Source organism: Cupressus sempervirens, chromosome 8, assembly GCF_028749045.1.
Source record: "Cupressus sempervirens isolate cs-2001-9-10 chromosome 8, ASM2874904v1, whole genome shotgun sequence".
NCBI classification, from domain to species: Eukaryota; Viridiplantae; Streptophyta; class Pinopsida; order Cupressales; family Cupressaceae; genus Cupressus; species Cupressus sempervirens.
Genome location: NC_143125.1, coordinates 329,094,155 through 329,113,186, shown reverse-complemented (window position 1 = coordinate 329,113,186; position 19,032 = coordinate 329,094,155). Strand labels below are relative to the sequence as shown.

The window sequence follows — 19,032 nt, the reverse complement described above, 5'->3', positions numbered from 1 at the left end:
AAGACAAAACAATGATTGCAATACATTCTCATATTTATATCAATCTACTTTCAACACTTTATACTGAGTAAGTTCACTTTCAACTCTTAATCTTCTCCCGATTTCCTCATTAAAGGCTATCAAAACTTGCTTATATTTCATATGTAATTCATTCATGAAATTTTCTCTTTTCTTGTTATTTTTAATGTAAAATTGGCAATCTCCGCATTCATTTCAATAGCTTCATTATTAGGGGTATTGCCTACTCTCTTTACAATAAAGTTCCTTGTCAAATTTGGGTTAGAAGGCTCAAAGGAATGAGACCTATTCCTTTCTTACAATGTCCAAATTACCATAGCAACATGATCTTCACTATACTTTACAGCCTTTGGTTCTCTCTTGGCCTCTTCTTCATTTTTATACATTGTATTCATTTTGTTTCTTACTACGTCAAACACCATTGCATCCACAATACCCAATTTGGGAGGAGTTACACCCCAACCCTCCTAGTCGTGACTCTTCCCTCCTCTAGAGTTATTTCATGAAATTATTGCTTCATTTCATCTTTTACAATAGGGTCCTCTTTACTAGGTTTCTATACTTGTCTCATTTAACATCATTCCTCAAATTCATCAATATTTAACCTCCATGCAAATTGAAAGAAATCCCTAGAAGTTTCAAAACAATCATCTAATAAAAAAATATGGTTGGCTTGTTGAATCACATGATCCCACTCCTTACCTTTAAAATTAGAAGCATTCAACTCCATGCTTGGTATAGGAGGCTCCTTCAATGTCCCTTTCTCTAGCTCAACTGAGGTAACAAAAACATCATCATGATTTCTAAGTTGTTCTATTTATTTAGTTGTGAGTTGTTCATTTCCTAGGTGAAGGGGTGATTGAGATGGTGTGCACATTTGATCCTTAAGCATGGAAGCTTCTCTATTATTTTTCTTCTTGGATACATGTTTTGATGAATATACCTCAAATTGAGGTCTCTTTTGAGCTAGGGAAGAAGGTACATCAACATCACTCTTCTCTTATCCCTTTTTATCAATGTGCTCTTCCATTTTGACTATGTTATACCCTAGTTTCTTCTAGATAACATATTATCCTGAGCCCATAGTGGGAGTAAAAAATAGTCTTCTCATGACTTCTCTTGATTGATCAGGGTATGTTTTGATCAAAAGAAACTTCTTTTCATTTAATGTATCCATTATCTTAGCAAAGAAAGGCATTACCTTGCTTACCTTGCCATTTTTAGTTTTAGCATCTGCTAATGGGTTGTAACCCTTTTCAAAAGAATTCACAAATGCCAAAACTCTACAATAAACCCTCCATTTCTTGTCTTTTACTTCTTATTCTTACAAGGAGAATTCATTCCTTATGATTTCCTCAAGGTAATAAAATATGTGATCATGAGCTTTTGTCTTTCTTCTTTTTATGAACATTTTATAGAATCCCTCAGTGACAAATAATCTTGCATGGGATGTTGTCATTTCATAAGGATTTAAAAATTTATATAAGAAGATCCATCCCCCATTGTCGATCATAAAAATGATGAGCAATAGTATAAGTAGGAAAGATTGAACCTCTTGATCTTCTTGACAATTCAATCTCCTCCAAACCTCCTATTTTCCATAGGATCTCAGCCTGTCCAACCTTCATAGGTACTTGGTATGGAAAAACATGAGGGGCTCCATGAAACCCATATACTCTGAAAATTGTAGAAGCTAGATATAAAATGTATGGGCCCAATTATAAGAAATTTTTAATTCAGTAGGGGAATCCATCAGCCTGATAAAATCTAATAGTCATTTAGGAATCCTTGAAATCTCCCTAGTCAGCAATGTCCTTAACTTTGACATGAAATATTTGTCAAATCTAAAAAATCTTGCCTCATTTATATCCCAAGACATGTCTACATTCCAAAGTTGGACAGGTAGAGATTTGTCTTCATGTTCTCTTGTTAATTTCATCTCTTTCCCAAAATAAGTGGCTCCCTTAAAAATAAACATATGCATTAATCTTAAATACCATCTGAAAGCCTTCTCCACTTTCCCTTTTGCAATCCCAATCAATCCATTGTTGATTTCTTCAACTAAGAATGAAGTAAAATAAAAAATTACATTAACTCCAAAACAAGTAATTTGCACCATCATGTACATAAATTTAATAGACATATACCTCTATTCATCCTCCCCAAAAACCCTACATAAAGACATAAATATCTAGAGAATAAGAATTAGAAAATTCTTTCTTGACAGGCTTTGGGGTTGAAGTTGTGATCAATGTTGTACTCCCAGTGGCTTTCATATATTCTCTCAAAGGTCATTGCCTAACATAAATTCTCTGATCTTGATACCTCTTTTCTAATTATTGAAAATTAATAGCTTCATGATATTGAAAGACAAGATCCATACCAAATACTTCTCCAATTGCTTTGGGTGTTATTTTTACTAGGCATTCTCTATTTACTCCTCATACTGACCTGGTGATTGGATCATGCATCCTTGCAACTGATGTCAAGAGGTATGAGTCTATAAACACTCTAGGAATAACCAATTCCCTAAGGTCAAAGTTCTAGATATTACCATGTGGGGTGAAGAGTTTCCTTTTTTAAAACCACTTTTTGGATAGCTACAACCCATTCTTGGTTATTACTACATCATAGGTCCAATTCACTCTACCATACAAATACTTAACCATCTTTAGTCTTAGAGAAACAAGGACTAACTTCTTCATTTATGGTGCATCATTAGTTGATTCATTTAATTACTGCAAGAAATTGTCATGGACATTTCTATGTTGGTAGTTTGTCTATCAAAAGAAACCCTTTTTGTAGAGGCATATTCCTAAAAGACAAAGATGTATATATATATATATCCTTTATAGAAATGGAAAATGTCACTTATTGGAAAAAACTTGTCACTTCCTTGCTAAAACAATTCATAATTTTCCTTAGTATCAAATTCACTTTTCCCTTACACTTTCTTATGGCACTTCAATTGATTCCTTTTCAGAGTAGAATGTTATTTCCCCATTATATTTCCACACGATGTCCACACAAGGAGACTTCAATTTTCCATAAATTATTTTTAGGGAGCGGGTATGCATGCTTTGCATCTATGTTACATCTAACGAGCTTGATTTGATCTTATTACTGACTCATATTTCTACACATTGACATAGAAGTCAAACCAATTGTTTTGGTTTCACAATGCATGCCCCATTTTTCCTAGAAATGGGTACCCCATACTTTATTTTTGGCTTTTTGGATCCCTAGTCCAAGGTTTGAGTCTTTTCTAGGGTTTTTCCTAGTGTCTTTGGTCAAATCTAGGCCCTAGTTTGAAAACCCTGATGCCAGAAATTAGAATCATCTGACAGAGAGTCTTTTTTTTCCCAAAAAATAGTGCACCTAATGCACCTCACCAAGTGTTCTAGTATGCCAAATATTCAAGGCAAAGCATTTTCCCCTTGGTAATGCATAGTTGTACATTTGCGCATCACCAAGGGGTGCACTAGGTCACAGGTCTATAAAACTTAGGACCCCTACCCCTCTCCCCACTTCATTTTCTTCTTCAAACTCTGACACTTGCATCAACACAGCTCTAGTAGGTGCATTGCTATGCCCAAACACCTTTACCTACACAAAACAAACACTGCATTAAACACCAAAAAAGGTTCACAGCTATGCACCTATCTAGGTGTACAGCTAAACACCTTTTTCTTTGCAAAGCCTTAAACTTTAAAAAACTAAAATAACTCACACCTAAGTAAAGGTGTGTAGGTACACACCTTTTTATATGCCTTTTTTTGTATTCCAAGGGTAAAATTAGGTTTTTAGACATTTTTGAGAAAGTAGGTTTTTTGGGTTTGTCCAAGTCATCATTAGAATTTGTATTAATTAATTTTTCTTTGACTCTGGACTAATAAATGTTATTTTCATACATATTTAATGGAATCTTCATCATCCTCCCTTGCTACGAAGATAGTTCCAAAACCAATAGTGTTCAAGTTTAAAGATTTTCCTACTAAGTCACACTTTCAAGACGATTATTCAGAGATCCAGGACATTGAACTTGGTCATATTGATTGGAACACATTCTTTTTATTGTGCAATAAGCCTATAGAAAGTTCCCCATTAATTTTTGCTTTGATCTGATCAGGACTAGTTAACGCAACATCACATCCAGTGTCAGTACAATCTTCAGAATTGATCATGGTGCTAGTAGAAAACTATGTTTCTAAAGAAAGGGTTGTGAAGAGTACAACTAGAGAGATCATCCTAGATCTCTAACCTAAGAACATAGAGAAGGTGTTCCATCTTCCAAGGACAACCCAGTTTATCAGATTAACCTATCACTAAGTAGACAAATGGTACAAGGAACATGTGGAGGAAGCATCTAAAATCATCTAGTCTTCATACCTCATTGAAAAGACTCCTCTAGGGTGTAAAGCAAGCAAAGTGGACATGAAAAGAGGTTACATGAAAGAAGATATTAGATATTCTATAATACTCTTGAGTAGAGTCATGGGGTTGCCAACATCGGGACATTGGAATATATGGATGGTGCACTTTATTAAGACAATCAAGACAGCTAAGATGCTAATTGATTGGGCCTTTATTCTTAGTGAGAACCTAGATGAATAGCTAGTGACAGTTAAGAATAACTATAATTTTTACATGGCATCATACTTAGTGTACCTACTAGCTACAAGGGTGACAGATTATCTGGGGCTCTTCAAAAAGGGTAGCATGCAAGATGCAAATGCATGGCCTTGTATAGTATATCCTTAGCTGGTAAAGAAAAATCTTATAAAGAATGCCGAGGAATATAGAATAGTAAATGATGCATTTACATTCATAATTATCTGAGTCATTAAGGGGGATTATGTGAAGAGAATTTTAGAGGATGCAGCGGTAGAGGTTTTAGAAGTCATAGCTTACTACATCTAGTATTGAATGTTCACCTATTTAGGGGTAGCAGATACCAATCTCAATCCCAAGAAGTTCCCTAGATATCCAAGTGACATACTTATATTGCTAGAGATCATTCGACAACTCTTGTCTACTTATGGAAAAGTATGGAAGTAGCATAAAATAACCTGGGTGTGGCCCATTACTATAGGACCATTCAATATGGTCTCGAGACAAGATATTCCATCTTTTGAGCCTGAACGAGATCAATAGCCCTTGGAGGAATATAACTCTCCTCGCCCTTATTTTGATAACATTGGGAGAGTGCACAATATTTTGCTGGCGAAACATTCCAACATGAAGATGCAATTGAGGATCACTGGGTGAACACAATAGATGACTATGATATCCATATAAGGGATTATTGTAGAATGACTCTCTATCTAGTAGGTATGCTTTGATGATTAAGGTTCCTTTGAAGATAGTGCAATAGGATACTGGGGATCTTCTTGATCCATTATTCAATAGGGACAAGATTGGTGATCAACCTATCATGAATATTGAGATTGATAGAAAAGAAAACTTAGATATCAATCATAGGGCCAAACATATCATCAAATTGACAAAGGATTGGATCAAAAAACCTTTCAAATTAGATCCAATTCCTCAAGCGCTAGTCTTCCACACTATAGCCCTCCCAGAAAGAGGTTGAGGAGCTAAGGTTGCAATGCCTACTTTTATAGCTTAGTTCCCAGTAAGGCTAGAAATAGTATACCAACTTGATAGAGAAGTTGGATATTATAGGACTCAAAAAGGTAAATGAAGAGGAAGAGAACTTCTCCTCAACAAGTCAAGCCAAAAGAGGAAGCAACTCAAGCACCTCCATAGCTAGGGGTAGACAGTATTCAAGGGTCAGAGAATGTGGAAGCTACACAAGCCTAAGATAATCCTCAAGTGCCACCAACTGAACAAGGGTAGGGAGGAGCGAAAATAGAAGTACAAGAAGTGTCTTTTCCTCCTCAATAAGAGATACAAGCCTCCTTATCTACTATTAAGAGAATAAAGATCAAAACTCTAGTCAAGAGGATACAAAAGGTGATTAGGAGAGTTATTCATTTCCCATCAGTCCTAGAAGTTATCCCAAAAGGAGAAGAAGAAGAGGATGATGAGGATGAACAAGATAAACTTCCTTTGAATTGGAGGACTCATCTCACAATAGCCACAAATTTTGAATGGAGAAGAAGCTCCACAATTATGCCACCATCCATTCTTGAGTAGACTATTTAGTCTCCTACATCAAAAGATGAGTTGCAGCAATGGATTGATGAGCAGGAGGGCAAAGGCACTGATGCCTTTTAGATGTCAGATTTATATTTCATGCCAGTTAGCACTAAATTGGTAGGGAGAAAAAATAAGGGATACTCCAACTAATCCACTACAATAGGAGAATTGGAGTCAGTTTCCACTTGAGCCACAAGGGCCTGAAGTAGCTCCACCATCACCCATTAAAATTAAATTTTTCATAGATAAAGAATTAGTTACTCCTCTTCCTCTAAACAATGAAGAAGAATAGGTCCAAGCAAAACAAGAGGATGAGGCACAACAAGTATCCATCAATGAAGTGTTGAAAGAAGGAAAAATAAGTGAGCAACCTCAAAAAACTTCCCAAGACACATAGGTGAGAACTGTGGACTCCATGGATACAGAGACTCTTAGTATGGATCTCTCACAAAAGGAGAAGATTCTAAAGAGGAGTGATAAGGGGAAGGGCATAGCAAAGAAAACTCCTTCGTCTTCAAAAGGAAAATCTCCAATGGAGCATATCCCAAGATGGCTAAGAAGAGAGGTGATAACAAACAAAAGGCAACACTCCACTAAGGAGGAGGATATAAGAGAATTTATTGAAGTGCTTAGAATACCTTAGTCACTATCCAAAAATGAACAGGCATTAGCCTTCATCATGAGTGATCAGAACCAAGATCTATTTTCTCACATTGTTATCCCTCCTCCACATATAGATGCTGAAGAATTGAATCCAAAGGATTATTAAATCAAGGAGGTTATGCTTGGGAAACCCTAATTGGACACTACCAAGTTGATGGTGACAACTAGGATTAAAGAAATGTTTAGGCACTTAGAATAGAATGACATAGAATTGATAACACTTTGGAAACAAAATGAGATCATAAAAGGATATCTAAATGATTTAGTTATTCCTTTAGATCCTGAAAATCCCAAGGAGACATTGAATGTAGCACTAGAGAAAAAGGATAGAGAGATAGTGCAACTTGATCTATTTTTGAAAGCTTGTCAGCAATGGCAAGAAAGTTTTGAAGAGAAAGGTGTACAAATTATATAGGGAAATCTTAATCTACTATAGCATATGTAGGATAATGCAAATAAGTTAGTAGCCATTTTGAATCAGCATATTGGTTTGATGGATGAAGTACATACCTAGGACAAGGACTTACAAGTATTATAGTTGATTAAAGGCCAAAGGTATTAGATGTTAAAGGAGGTATATATAGAGGAAGAGTTAGATAAAATTGATGATTGGATAGAGAAGATTACAGATGGAAATAAAGTAATGGAGACATTACATGCAGAGATTCATAAGCTCAAGGACCAAGCCCAAGAGCAAATTTTGGAGGTAGAGAAACATTATAGTGATGTATTGTTAGATATTTTTAAGGATGGTACACTTTTTTTAGAGGTGCACCAGAAGTTTTTGAAGTAGTCAAAGGTGTTCCAATATTTAACTACTAGTTCTAAATTTAGAGCTTTCCATGCATCAGAAATGCATTATGATGACAGTTTAACTCCTACAGACACCTAGTGAAGATGGAGCTTCTATTTTTAGCACTTCCAGACACTCCTACATCATCTAATTTCTTTCTTCTTCTTATTTTCTCATGTTTTCTTTGTTTTAGGACATGTAAAGGCTCATGCATCCATTTAATGATATAAATATGGATGAAGTCCTACTAAGCATCAATTAGATAGTTAGTTTGTGTACATAAATAGATTTGTTTTATTAGTTTAGAAGCATATGTTTGCATAAAGATATCTCTCACTGCCAACACAAATTGAGGAGAAATTTTCTTATAAATTCAAGAATGTAATATGTATTCAAGGCTTCCATTATTTTGATGCAATAATATATGCTATTGGTGCTTGCATTTGGAGTGTAGTGATTCTTGTCTAAGTGTGTTATATTTTGTGAATGTGTGTTCATGGAATGTAATTGAGCCAATAGTTTTATTGTGTTATTTTGGTTGTGCAATATTTTAATTTTGTTGTTTGCTATAGGTCTACAAATTTTTCTAACATACTTAGTTTGAGAAGAGATCACCATATTGTTCTTGCATAGCTTTTTGTCTTGCATGAGTGCACTTTTCGTGGACTTGTGATTTGATGAAAAGTGAAACATCTTACAGTTACTAAATTCCCATCAACAATTGCATCAATGGAATTAAGGAAGTGGTGCCCCTATTTTCATTGGTTACCCACTAATCTTTTCAAAGGTTAACTGGTAGACATGTTGTTTCTATGGTATATGTCCATTAGGATTTTTACTTTTCATGTTATTTGCTTAAACTTCTTGTTACCCTATCTTTGTTATTTGCATTACTAACCCTTTGGTTAAATTAGGAATTCATATAGTTGCATTTTTGGATTACATTCATTAAAAAATAGAAAAATACAAAAATATATTTCTTTTTGTGTGTTTTATTCTTTTGAGATAGCAAGTAGATTGTAAGGTCTCTTATCCAAATTGTTTAAAGAACCAAAAAAGGGCTCCTTGTTAACACTCACATTTATCTTCAACTTAGTAGATTCTAGTAGGTTGTGAGATCACCTAGAACCTTTGAGTTAATCTAAAATTAACTTTTCAAGAGAGGAGTTTGAAAGGATTCCTGTTGTTAAGCATCCTGCAAAATGACATCTCAAAACCAATCACAGTTTTCCATTTGGAAATTATTTTTCCTATTTACATCCTTACTGTATTGGTAGTGAAGCCATAGAACATGTGTCATCCTATTGCTATGCTACTATGGTTAACAATCCTACAACTTTGAATAGCAACATAACGGTAGGCATAGATACACATTGCATCAAATGATTCAAATCATTCTAGGTTCCTTCATTATTATTTTTCACAAGTAGCCCACCATGGACACGTGACTTCATGTCATTATATTGCCATGATTAAAAACCTCACATCTAGTTGTAGAGACATCACAACAAGCATTAATCTATTTGGAATTAGATGGTCTAGATTGGCCATTGATGCATCATATCCCTTGGCACTCTAGGACACATGTCACCTTGTCATTTAGTTGCATGGACTAAAAGCCTTGCAACTTTGGGTAACAACATAAAAACTAATATAGACCCACCTTTGATCTAAAAGCTATAAGAAAAGGAACATAAACTTTCTTTGTATGGCCCACATGGACATGTGTCACTTTCTCGCTATGTTGCTATGTCACAATGGTTTAAAATCCTACACTTTCCTTTGGTGGCTATGCGACCACTATGGATTTGATTTGCATCCAATGACTGACATTCAAACATTGATATCACTACACTCATATGGAACCACTAGACATGTGTCACCTTTTTTCCATGTCACTATATTTCACATCCTTGCAACTTTGAATAATGATATAGTAACAAGCATTGATTCACAATAGATCTAGCGGTTAAGAAAAAAATGCCTATTTTCAAGGGTTTACAAAAGGTAAAATACTGAGAAAAGGAAACAAAAGCCCTACCAAAAAAGTTAGCGACAAAGGGGATACAAAACAATGAGGACTTAGAACATAACCCAAAAATAGAATCATCCTAATTAAGAAAACCCCTAAGAGGTTTTTAGAAAATTAAAATAGGATTTAACCTTGCTCGTTTAGCTAGGGTTTTCTAACAAGACTTCCTACCTTATAAAAAAATTCAAAAATGAGGATGTTACTGAAAAGGATTGAAAATTAAAACTTTAAAAGGAGAAACCACTCAATAAAGGGGGATAATAGTGGCTCTATCTAGGGATGATTAAATACTTTCATTCATACAAGGGCTCAAAAACTCTAGATGAAGAAGACCACATACTTGAAAACACTACAGAGAGCAATGCACATATGACAAGAAAAACCATACCTATATATACAGAAAACTATATGCACAACCCTTAACTACCTTCAATGGAAAAGAGAAGTATCTTTTTGGAAAAATACCTTTTCAAGAACTATCCATGAACTAGAAGTTCAAGAATATCTCCACTAAGTTCTTTCAATATGTATGAGTCTTCTCCCTACCTAGAGTCTATTAAATAAGGGCCAAGCCATATAGGGTCAAACTTTTCATGCTTCACCTTATCCTTCATTCTTGCATTCCACATTAACACCAAGTTTGTAGGCTCAAATTTTCTCTCCACTTCCTTTTTATCAAACAAGTGTTTCATTTGTAACTCCAGTTTGGATTTTTTGGTAGAGGCTTCTCTTCTACATTCATTCAACCCAACAAGCTCATCCATCCTTTCCTACATATCATCTATAACATACTCATCGTACTTCTAGACAAAGTTATATAAACCAATCAAGTTGTTATGAGGAATCCTTTCCTCAATCCCATATAGAAAATCAAATGGTGACACCCCTGTGGCCTTCTTGATTGTCACTCTATCAGCCTAAACTTCCAAAGGTAGCCTATAATCCCATGTCATTTTGTTGTCATCTAGAGTCATTTTAATGATCTTTAACAAGCTCTTATTTGTGGATTCAACATGCACATTTCCTTGCAGATGATATAGAGATGAGGTAGATCTAGTGATGTCATGTTTATCATGGAATTGTATAAACTCATCTGATCTGAAGCACATGGCATTATCAATTATGATTCTTTATGGGCATCCAAATCTAGTAATAATATTATTTAGCAAAAAATTATTTGCAACCTTGCTAGTTACTTTTCTAGTGGGGATAGCTTCCACCCACTTTGTGAAATAGTTTGTTGCTACAAGGATCCATGAATATCTAGTACTAGATTTATTTTCTATCTCTCCTATGAAATCCATTTTGCACTATTGAAAAGGTTCCCGAAGTTCCACTAGGTTTAATGGGTTGTTCCTAGAAAATTTCAACTTGCTAACAAACCTCTGACAAGGGTCACACTTTTTAACTAAACAATGAGCATTCTTAAATAAGATTAGCCACCAAAAACCATCTCTCATCACCTTTTAGGATTTTTTCTTGGCCATGTAATGTCCTCCACAAACTCCTTAATGCATTTTAGTTAATATCTTATTTGATTCCTCATGGTTCACACACTTTAACAATATCCCTCCAAAGTTTCTCCATTAGTGTTTGCCATTAAGAATGATATGTTTGATTGCATATAACTTTATAGATCTCCTTTCATTTCCAATAAAAGTATGTGTTGCTTCCATATATTGAAAATAATAAATGATATTCTTATACCACTCACAGTAATCCATATCACAAGTGTAAGGGTAGTGATCCTCATTTACAAGACTGATTTCATTAGCATCTAAGTTAGATTGTGTCATCAGTTTGGCTAACCATTGGTCTCTCACTAATTTTTTGATTTGGACATATATGTTGAATTCTTGAATCCTATTTATCCATCTGTGTCTTCTTCTAGATACCTCTTATTGAGAAAATATGTCTTTCACAATAGCACTAGGAATAAAGGCTATAACAATAGCACCAACCAAATAACATCTAAAACATTAGTATGCATTTTTTAGAGAAAATTCATGCTTCTCATTTATATCATAATATAACTTTACATCTTGAAGTGATTTACTAAAGAATGCAATAGGTTGTTCAAAACCTTCTCCATTTTTCTGAAGTAGTACTGGTACAATTGTATGGAAAGAAGAAAATAAAAAAATGTGCATTGGCTTGGTATAATTTGGAGTATATTTTTTGTTCAAGTTAATTTCCTAAGGAGATTTATAAAAAAAATTGTAGAGATTAGCAGGCCAATTTTCAAAATGCTAAAAAAGAGGAGCAATAGTCAAATGGGATCGAACCACCATCCTCCTACTTTAAAGCAAATGCTCTTCCATTGAGCTAATACCCTTTGAAGAATAATCATACAATGTGTATAGACTTGTATGAGTACATTTAATAGAATATTTAGTTGTGTATTTAGTTATAATAGGTTATGTATAGCATTAAGAGTTTCAGAGCTAGATGAATTGAAGTTTTTTTCAATCCAATCTTTCATTATATCAAGTATTGCAAGGAGTACGGTAGAATCTGTGCCTTTCTCAAATCATTTAACACTGTAATATTTGCATAGTCAAGTGCTTGCATTCGTGTACAAGCATTTCTCCTCCACTTGTGATTTTAACTATTGCCTTAAATTTTGATGTACCATCACCAAGGTCATGCATCAAACATGCAATTGTAGCTATAGATTATGCATCCACCCTTTGACCATGTAGTTGTACAAAATGAATTCTTATTTTTTAAGGAAAGAATGAATGAAAAAAATAGATTATAAATTATTTTTTCATTTTTAAAATAAAATGGTGACTACTAAGCCCTCATGATATTTTGCACCAGTATAGTGTTTATTTTCAGAAGTAATAGTAGCCAAAAGGAAGTAAGTGAAAACGTATCAAGAAAACTAAAATAATAATTACTTATATGGAAAATTAAAAATAGATGATTTTTCCTCACTTAGGCCACTTCATAAGAGCCATAAGATCCATGACTTAGGCTAGCTCATAAAACTAAAAGCATTAAAGAAGAGTAAGTATACATATTTTGCAATATGTCAATAATTGTTCCCATTTCCCTTGTGAAGTACTAAAGGCATCATAAAAGGGTCTATAAAATATTTATGCCCCTCAACAAGCATCTTTACAATAGAAAGTATAAAACTTATGATTGAATAAGCTGAGCTTGTCTCAAGTGATATTTGAGGTGTAGCAGTTGTTAAAAGATATTTCTCTTCCAATTCTTCAACCTTGGAATGATATCTTAATATCCTATGTTGTATTCATGGAATCTATGGGAAATGCATCAAACACAATTTTTAATAGTGTGAAAATGACTTCCCTATACCTAATAGCTTACTATTAAAACAAGGCTTGAGTAACTGAAAAACAATAGCAAAAGATAACTATAAGTAAATAACATTCAAAGTTGAAGTTTAATGTGTAGAAAGTATGTAGTTGCAAAATATTTGATTTGTTTGCACATAGTTGAGTTATCTATGACACATTATTTTGAATGAATAGATGTAGTTTCTTTTATAACACCATAGTCATGATATCAAGGCCCTGTGCTAAAGCTATTAAGGGATCTTTGCTTTGCCCTGATGGTTGTAAGCTGCTAAGTAGTTTTTCCAAATAAATGTAATTTATATTAGCAGTAGGCCAAACTTTTAATGCCTAAGATAGGAGCTATATCTTGTAGATTTTTTTTGTCCTTAGGCTTTCTTACCAGTGCAACCTGTATGGTATTACATAAAATAGCATTTAGATGTCACAAATCAATGGTTCTCTAGGAAATATGTTTACAACACTCATTTTTTCCAAAAGAAATGTGGCATGAATATATTCAAATTTAACATAATATTATACCCTTGAGTTTGTCTCACGGATTTTTGACAGTAATATGCTACACAAGTATAACCATAGAATTTCAATGTCTCTACAAATCACATTTAATTTAACTATACAAGATTATAACGTACTAACCACTACTACTATAGAAATGCATTATTAAAAAAGAAAGCATGGCCATGTGATTTTGGGGCTATAGTTCCATTTATAGAAAATAAAACTAGTAAAGAAAATAGGCATACAATCATCTATAACTTCTTCTTTTTTATTCAACCAAATACAATGAGAAAACAAGAATAATGAGAAAACCTTAATCATGTAAAATCATTTAAGAACATGTAGTCGATGTGAGTTCTAACCAAGAAGATATATAACATATCAAATAGAACCCCTACTTCAGTTTATCATGTCTTAGATAGTTTAGAAAACACTTGACAAGCCTCTTGGTCTCTTTCACCTGCCTTACTTGAACAAGATCTATTCTAAAGGTTGTACGACTTAGTTTTCATATCAAACACAAACTCTTATTCTATCTACATATTCAAATTCCAATTCTCTAGTATTCATGTGCATGATGTATATATTCATGTTAGCTTCTACTTTCAATTCTATAGTATTCATGTGCTTGCTATATATATTCATATTGACCTTGTTATATATATTCATGTAAGCTTTTCATGTTGTATATAGTCATGTTTGCTATTATTCACTTTCAATTATATAGTTTGCATGTGCCTTTTGTATATACTCATATGGTGTTGTTTTCTTTTTCTCAAGAAAGCTACAACTTTTGTTCTAATGTTGTAGTCCTATGACTATCTTCTAGATGGAACTTGTATAGCTTAAATTCTTCATGTGTCATGATACAATTTATCCTTTGGTTTGTAGAAATTGTCCTCTTTCATAATGGGATCCTCTCAAAAATGAATACTAAATTGTGAATCTCAATCAATTGTCTTTGGAATTAACTCCAACCTAATGCTAATAATAGAGAAAATCTTGTTTATCAATTTTCAATATTATAGAAGGACAATGTTCAAGAGACTTCAAACTACCAATTAATCTTTCTACTAAAAGAGACGTGGTTGCTTAATTTTAGCAGGTTAATATGATCAAATCACCTCAATTTAAATCTTCTAAATTTAATTTATTAAATTTATTTATTTTGTTAATAACATAGTTGGATATCTAGGGGCAATGATGATCAAATTATAATTTGGCACAAGAGCCATATTAGCACCATACTTGGTGGAGTAGGCTCTCCATGAAAATGTGTATTGTTGGAGAGAGTGTTGGCAGGATAGGTAGTTGAATTTGTGTATCCTATTCCATTTGCATATCTTGTTGAGTTGGGGTATGTTGGTGGAGGACCATTTTTATACATTACAAGAGCACTTTGCATGGGAACTTCATTTGTCATGGACCTATTTGACTAAAAAAGATTATTTGAGGGTTGCAAGTCATTGTCCCTATGAGCAAAGTGACATTTGTCTCCAAAGTAGCAACCTTCAAGAGTGTTGAAATGATTATACAGTTGAGTTCTATAACCATTGACAGTTACATTAGGATCTCCAAATGGTCTAGGCTATTTCCTTGGTGGTGGCATCATATTGTTAGGTATTGTTTGAACAGGAGCCAGACCAAGAGCATTGATTCCTTCTGGCACATAGTGCAAAAATGGAAACTTTCACCATATGGACATCTCGATATGTTGTAATGTTCAAGAAGCAAGAAACATGGTAAATTCAGTGACCAATTATATTATATATCTCAAACTTAATTATGTTAGATATTGAAATATATAAGGATAACCAAAAGAATGAGATAAATAGGTTGAGACAACATTTGTCACCAAGATAGTTGTATAGAGGCACAACCAACCTATGCATGGTTTTGGTAGCTCTCATTCATCTCAAGACAATTTATTAAATATTTAACCTAAGATGTTATGATTTAATTGGCTTCTTAGTTTACAACTATTTATATTATTTTTCATCTTTTTCTTTCATGTTGCAGAAAAATATCCCAAAGGGAACCTCAAAAATACTAATCGTTTATCCACCTGAATCCATCAGAATAGGTTTATTTAGGTTCCACTAAAGAATTTCTCCTAGTTTCCACTTAATAAACTATTCTTTTAGGCTTTTTATATGAAGAAAACCTATTCTTTTAGATCCTACTTAAAGATAACATTTGATTAGGTTCCACTTAAGGAAGAGAAACTATTCTATTAGGACCTACTTAAAGAATCTATTATTTCACATTCTACTTGATGAAGCAGATACTTTGGGAACTATCAGACCATGTACCTAATATCAATCATTAGAACTTCAACATAGTTTGACACATGAATCATAGAGTAAATCACTTATCACTAAAATATGATCTCAAAGTAATACTACTGCCTTTAGAGATTTGCTACACCTGAAAGATAAAATACTAGTACAGTTCAAGACCTTTAGACTTTCGATATCTAGGTTAAAAAATTTGATGAAACATTTTTATTTTCATGAAGATGTTTGTAGAGATACTCTTCTGAATTCTTGGATCATGATCGGAAAACATTATTCTCATTGGATTACCATTAACACCAGTATAATTTAGAATCTCTAAAGCACGGCTAAATGCAAATGCAAAAAATATTTGATTATAAGAGTTAGAAAACTATGAATCCTTTCATTTCAAAAAAAACTATAGCCAACTCAATGCTCTCATAAGAATATGTGTTGAGTGTTTATCTAAGTACCTTTGAATATACAACCCTAGCTCTAAATACTTACCCAAGACCATATTTTGACAAGTATATCTTGCAACAACACAATTCAAGGGTATAGAGTTCCACAATATAAAAACTAGAGAGCATTTACAGCAGACCATTTAAGAATGTATAAAATAAATTATAAATGTGAATATTGAAGGGTATGAATCTTAAGCAATAGTGATTAATAGGTCTGATAGCCATGTTCAAATGTTTCAAGAACTTTGTTAACATCAATTCTCAAATATGATAGAGAAACTACCATTACATACACTGACATCTTCAATGTATTTAGTAGCCATGTTGTCTAGTCCAATTATGGAAGCTTGAACACATCACCCATTCCATGAACAAAGAGAGCCTGAGATCATATCTGATGATAAGAGAAAATTGTCCTTGATACCATACATTTCAAGTGTTATAACTATTTGCATCAACAAACAAAAATAAATGGATAATCTTGTATTCTTATTTAATAAATATAAATTAGGATAATTCTAAAGCATTAACTTTATATATATATATATATATATATATATATATATATATATATATATATATTGGGTGCCAGAAAGGAGAAGACATGGAAAAAATATCTAGAAAATAAATTTATTATGGAACATGGAGAGAAATAATCAAAACTAAGTGTCTAAATTTAATAACTTGACATGAAGATTCTATAGCAAAGAGACACGATACTAAAACTTCTTAAACAACTATGAAAGCCAATGTTCACCATATGATACTTGTTCAGTTAAAATGAATCAAGTTGAAATAACATCTTGTTTGAAATAAAAAATTTGTTATGCAATGGTTTGAAATAAATTTGATAGACATCAAACAAGCATAATCACTAAATCATTATTTTTTTTAATATCTCATAAGAATTTATGCAAGGTGAGGAATCTAATTCTTTAAAACAAATAATGAAAAAACTTAACATAAGGATAATCTGAGAAACATCTTCCTGATATTATTACATCATCTTGAGGAGGATGTATCCACTTAAAGGATGTTGCAGATGACTGGCACCAAAAATGAAAATGGGTCTACTCAAGAAATGATCAATGAAGTTATAAATAATGAGAATTATTTTAGAGGTCCTCCCATCTATGTGGCAATGAAAAATAGGGTTTTTGTGCCCCTCAACCTCCTCCATAATGGGGTCCACCACATGCACCTCCTATGTATGTAGTAACTAGGGTATAGGTATCAATAATCAACACCTTACTCTAGTCCACCTCAATAATGCATATCTTAGCCATATGGTCGACCAATGCAATAGCTTGGAGGTTATGATTACTATAGATAACAAAGCCATATTAGTGCACATTCAACTAAAAGAAACTATGGCTTTGGGTAGCCCTAGGTTGGTAATTATGGGAAAGGAAGTACATATGGCTAGCAGGGGTATCTTGTACAAGGTTATGGGAACCAGGCCTATGGGAATCAGGCCTATGGGAATCAAGCAACATCATAGTAGGGATATGGACAATAGGCAGATGTACAAAAAGGATATGATTAGTAAGCCTATGGTAATCAAGGTTATGGCCCCCCAAGAATTACACAACCTGAAACTACTCAACAAGATGGTCTTCCATCACAAGGATACGGACCACCCCAATTTTCTTCAAATTGAGGGACTACACCACAAGGGAATGGGAAGCTTGTTACACCCTAGCAAGGTTACAACCAACTAATACCTATAATTTTTAGCTATCCTCAACATGGAGCTTCATAGTTTGGATATTGATAACAAGCACCATCTTAACCTTCCTATGGGAAACAACCTATACCACAGTTAGGATTCAAGTAATAACTATCTTCTCAACTATGTTATGGGAAACAAGGATCAAACCAACTTACATACCTATAGCAAGGGTCAACGCAAGCAAGTTATGGACCATAAAGCTCTATATAGGAATATGTCCATTTAGGCACAACTCAACATATCTATGGCCAATAGGATTCAACATGGATATGGTACGGGTAACAAATCTCATCATATATTGGGTATACTCAGCAACATACCCCTACCCAACCTGTTGACCTACAAAATGGAGCCAATCAGCAAGAATATGCCACATCTAGACAACTAGGTTATGGTCAACATACCTACGATGAGTTGGTCAACTATGGGTAGCCACAAGATGACCATTATCAAAATCGTGGATATAAACAACCATCACACTATCCAACTAAAAATGATGTCACTGCAAATTCAAGTTCAATTTCTTAAAGCAGTGGCCAGGTTGCAACAACTAAAACATCTCAAACCTAAAAAAACTCTCTTTAAAGGCTCTATTGTAATGTAGGATTTTGTGGTAGCAAGCTGGTGAACTAGGATGCACAATGGAAAATCTAAGTGAATATATTCTTTCATGGTCTCCCTAATTTTAAAGAAATAATTTTAGGGGTAGATAAAAAAAAATTATGTGGGAACTATATTTGACCATTTGGAATGGTGATTTACTATTGGAGATAATAACTCATCATTGGGACATATTTTGATTATCATGTATTTTTGGATGGAAATAGAGATTGACCCCATATGCTTGTTGATTTATTTTTTAAAGTTGAGAAACTTACTGGGATCTTGAGTAGTTACCTTTGCATTTCCACCAAAGTTACAACTAGCAGGAATCATGCCATTCTTCTTGTTGTAGTTATCAAAAGAATATAAGGTGTGAGATGCAAAAATTTCTAGATAATAGAAGGCAACTCCTTGTTGTATTGTTGAATAGTCTGTGACTCCAAGGCTAAAGGCATAATCTAT

The 19,032-nt window shown here is 33.6% G+C and overlaps 1 pseudogene; it reads left to right on the top strand.

The window, feature by feature from the left end:
- Nucleotides 1-18,537, top strand: part of LOC149542692 (uncharacterized) — a 60,241-nt pseudogene extending 41,704 nt beyond the window's left edge.
- The last annotated feature ends 495 nt before the right edge of the window (nt 18,538-19,032 follow it).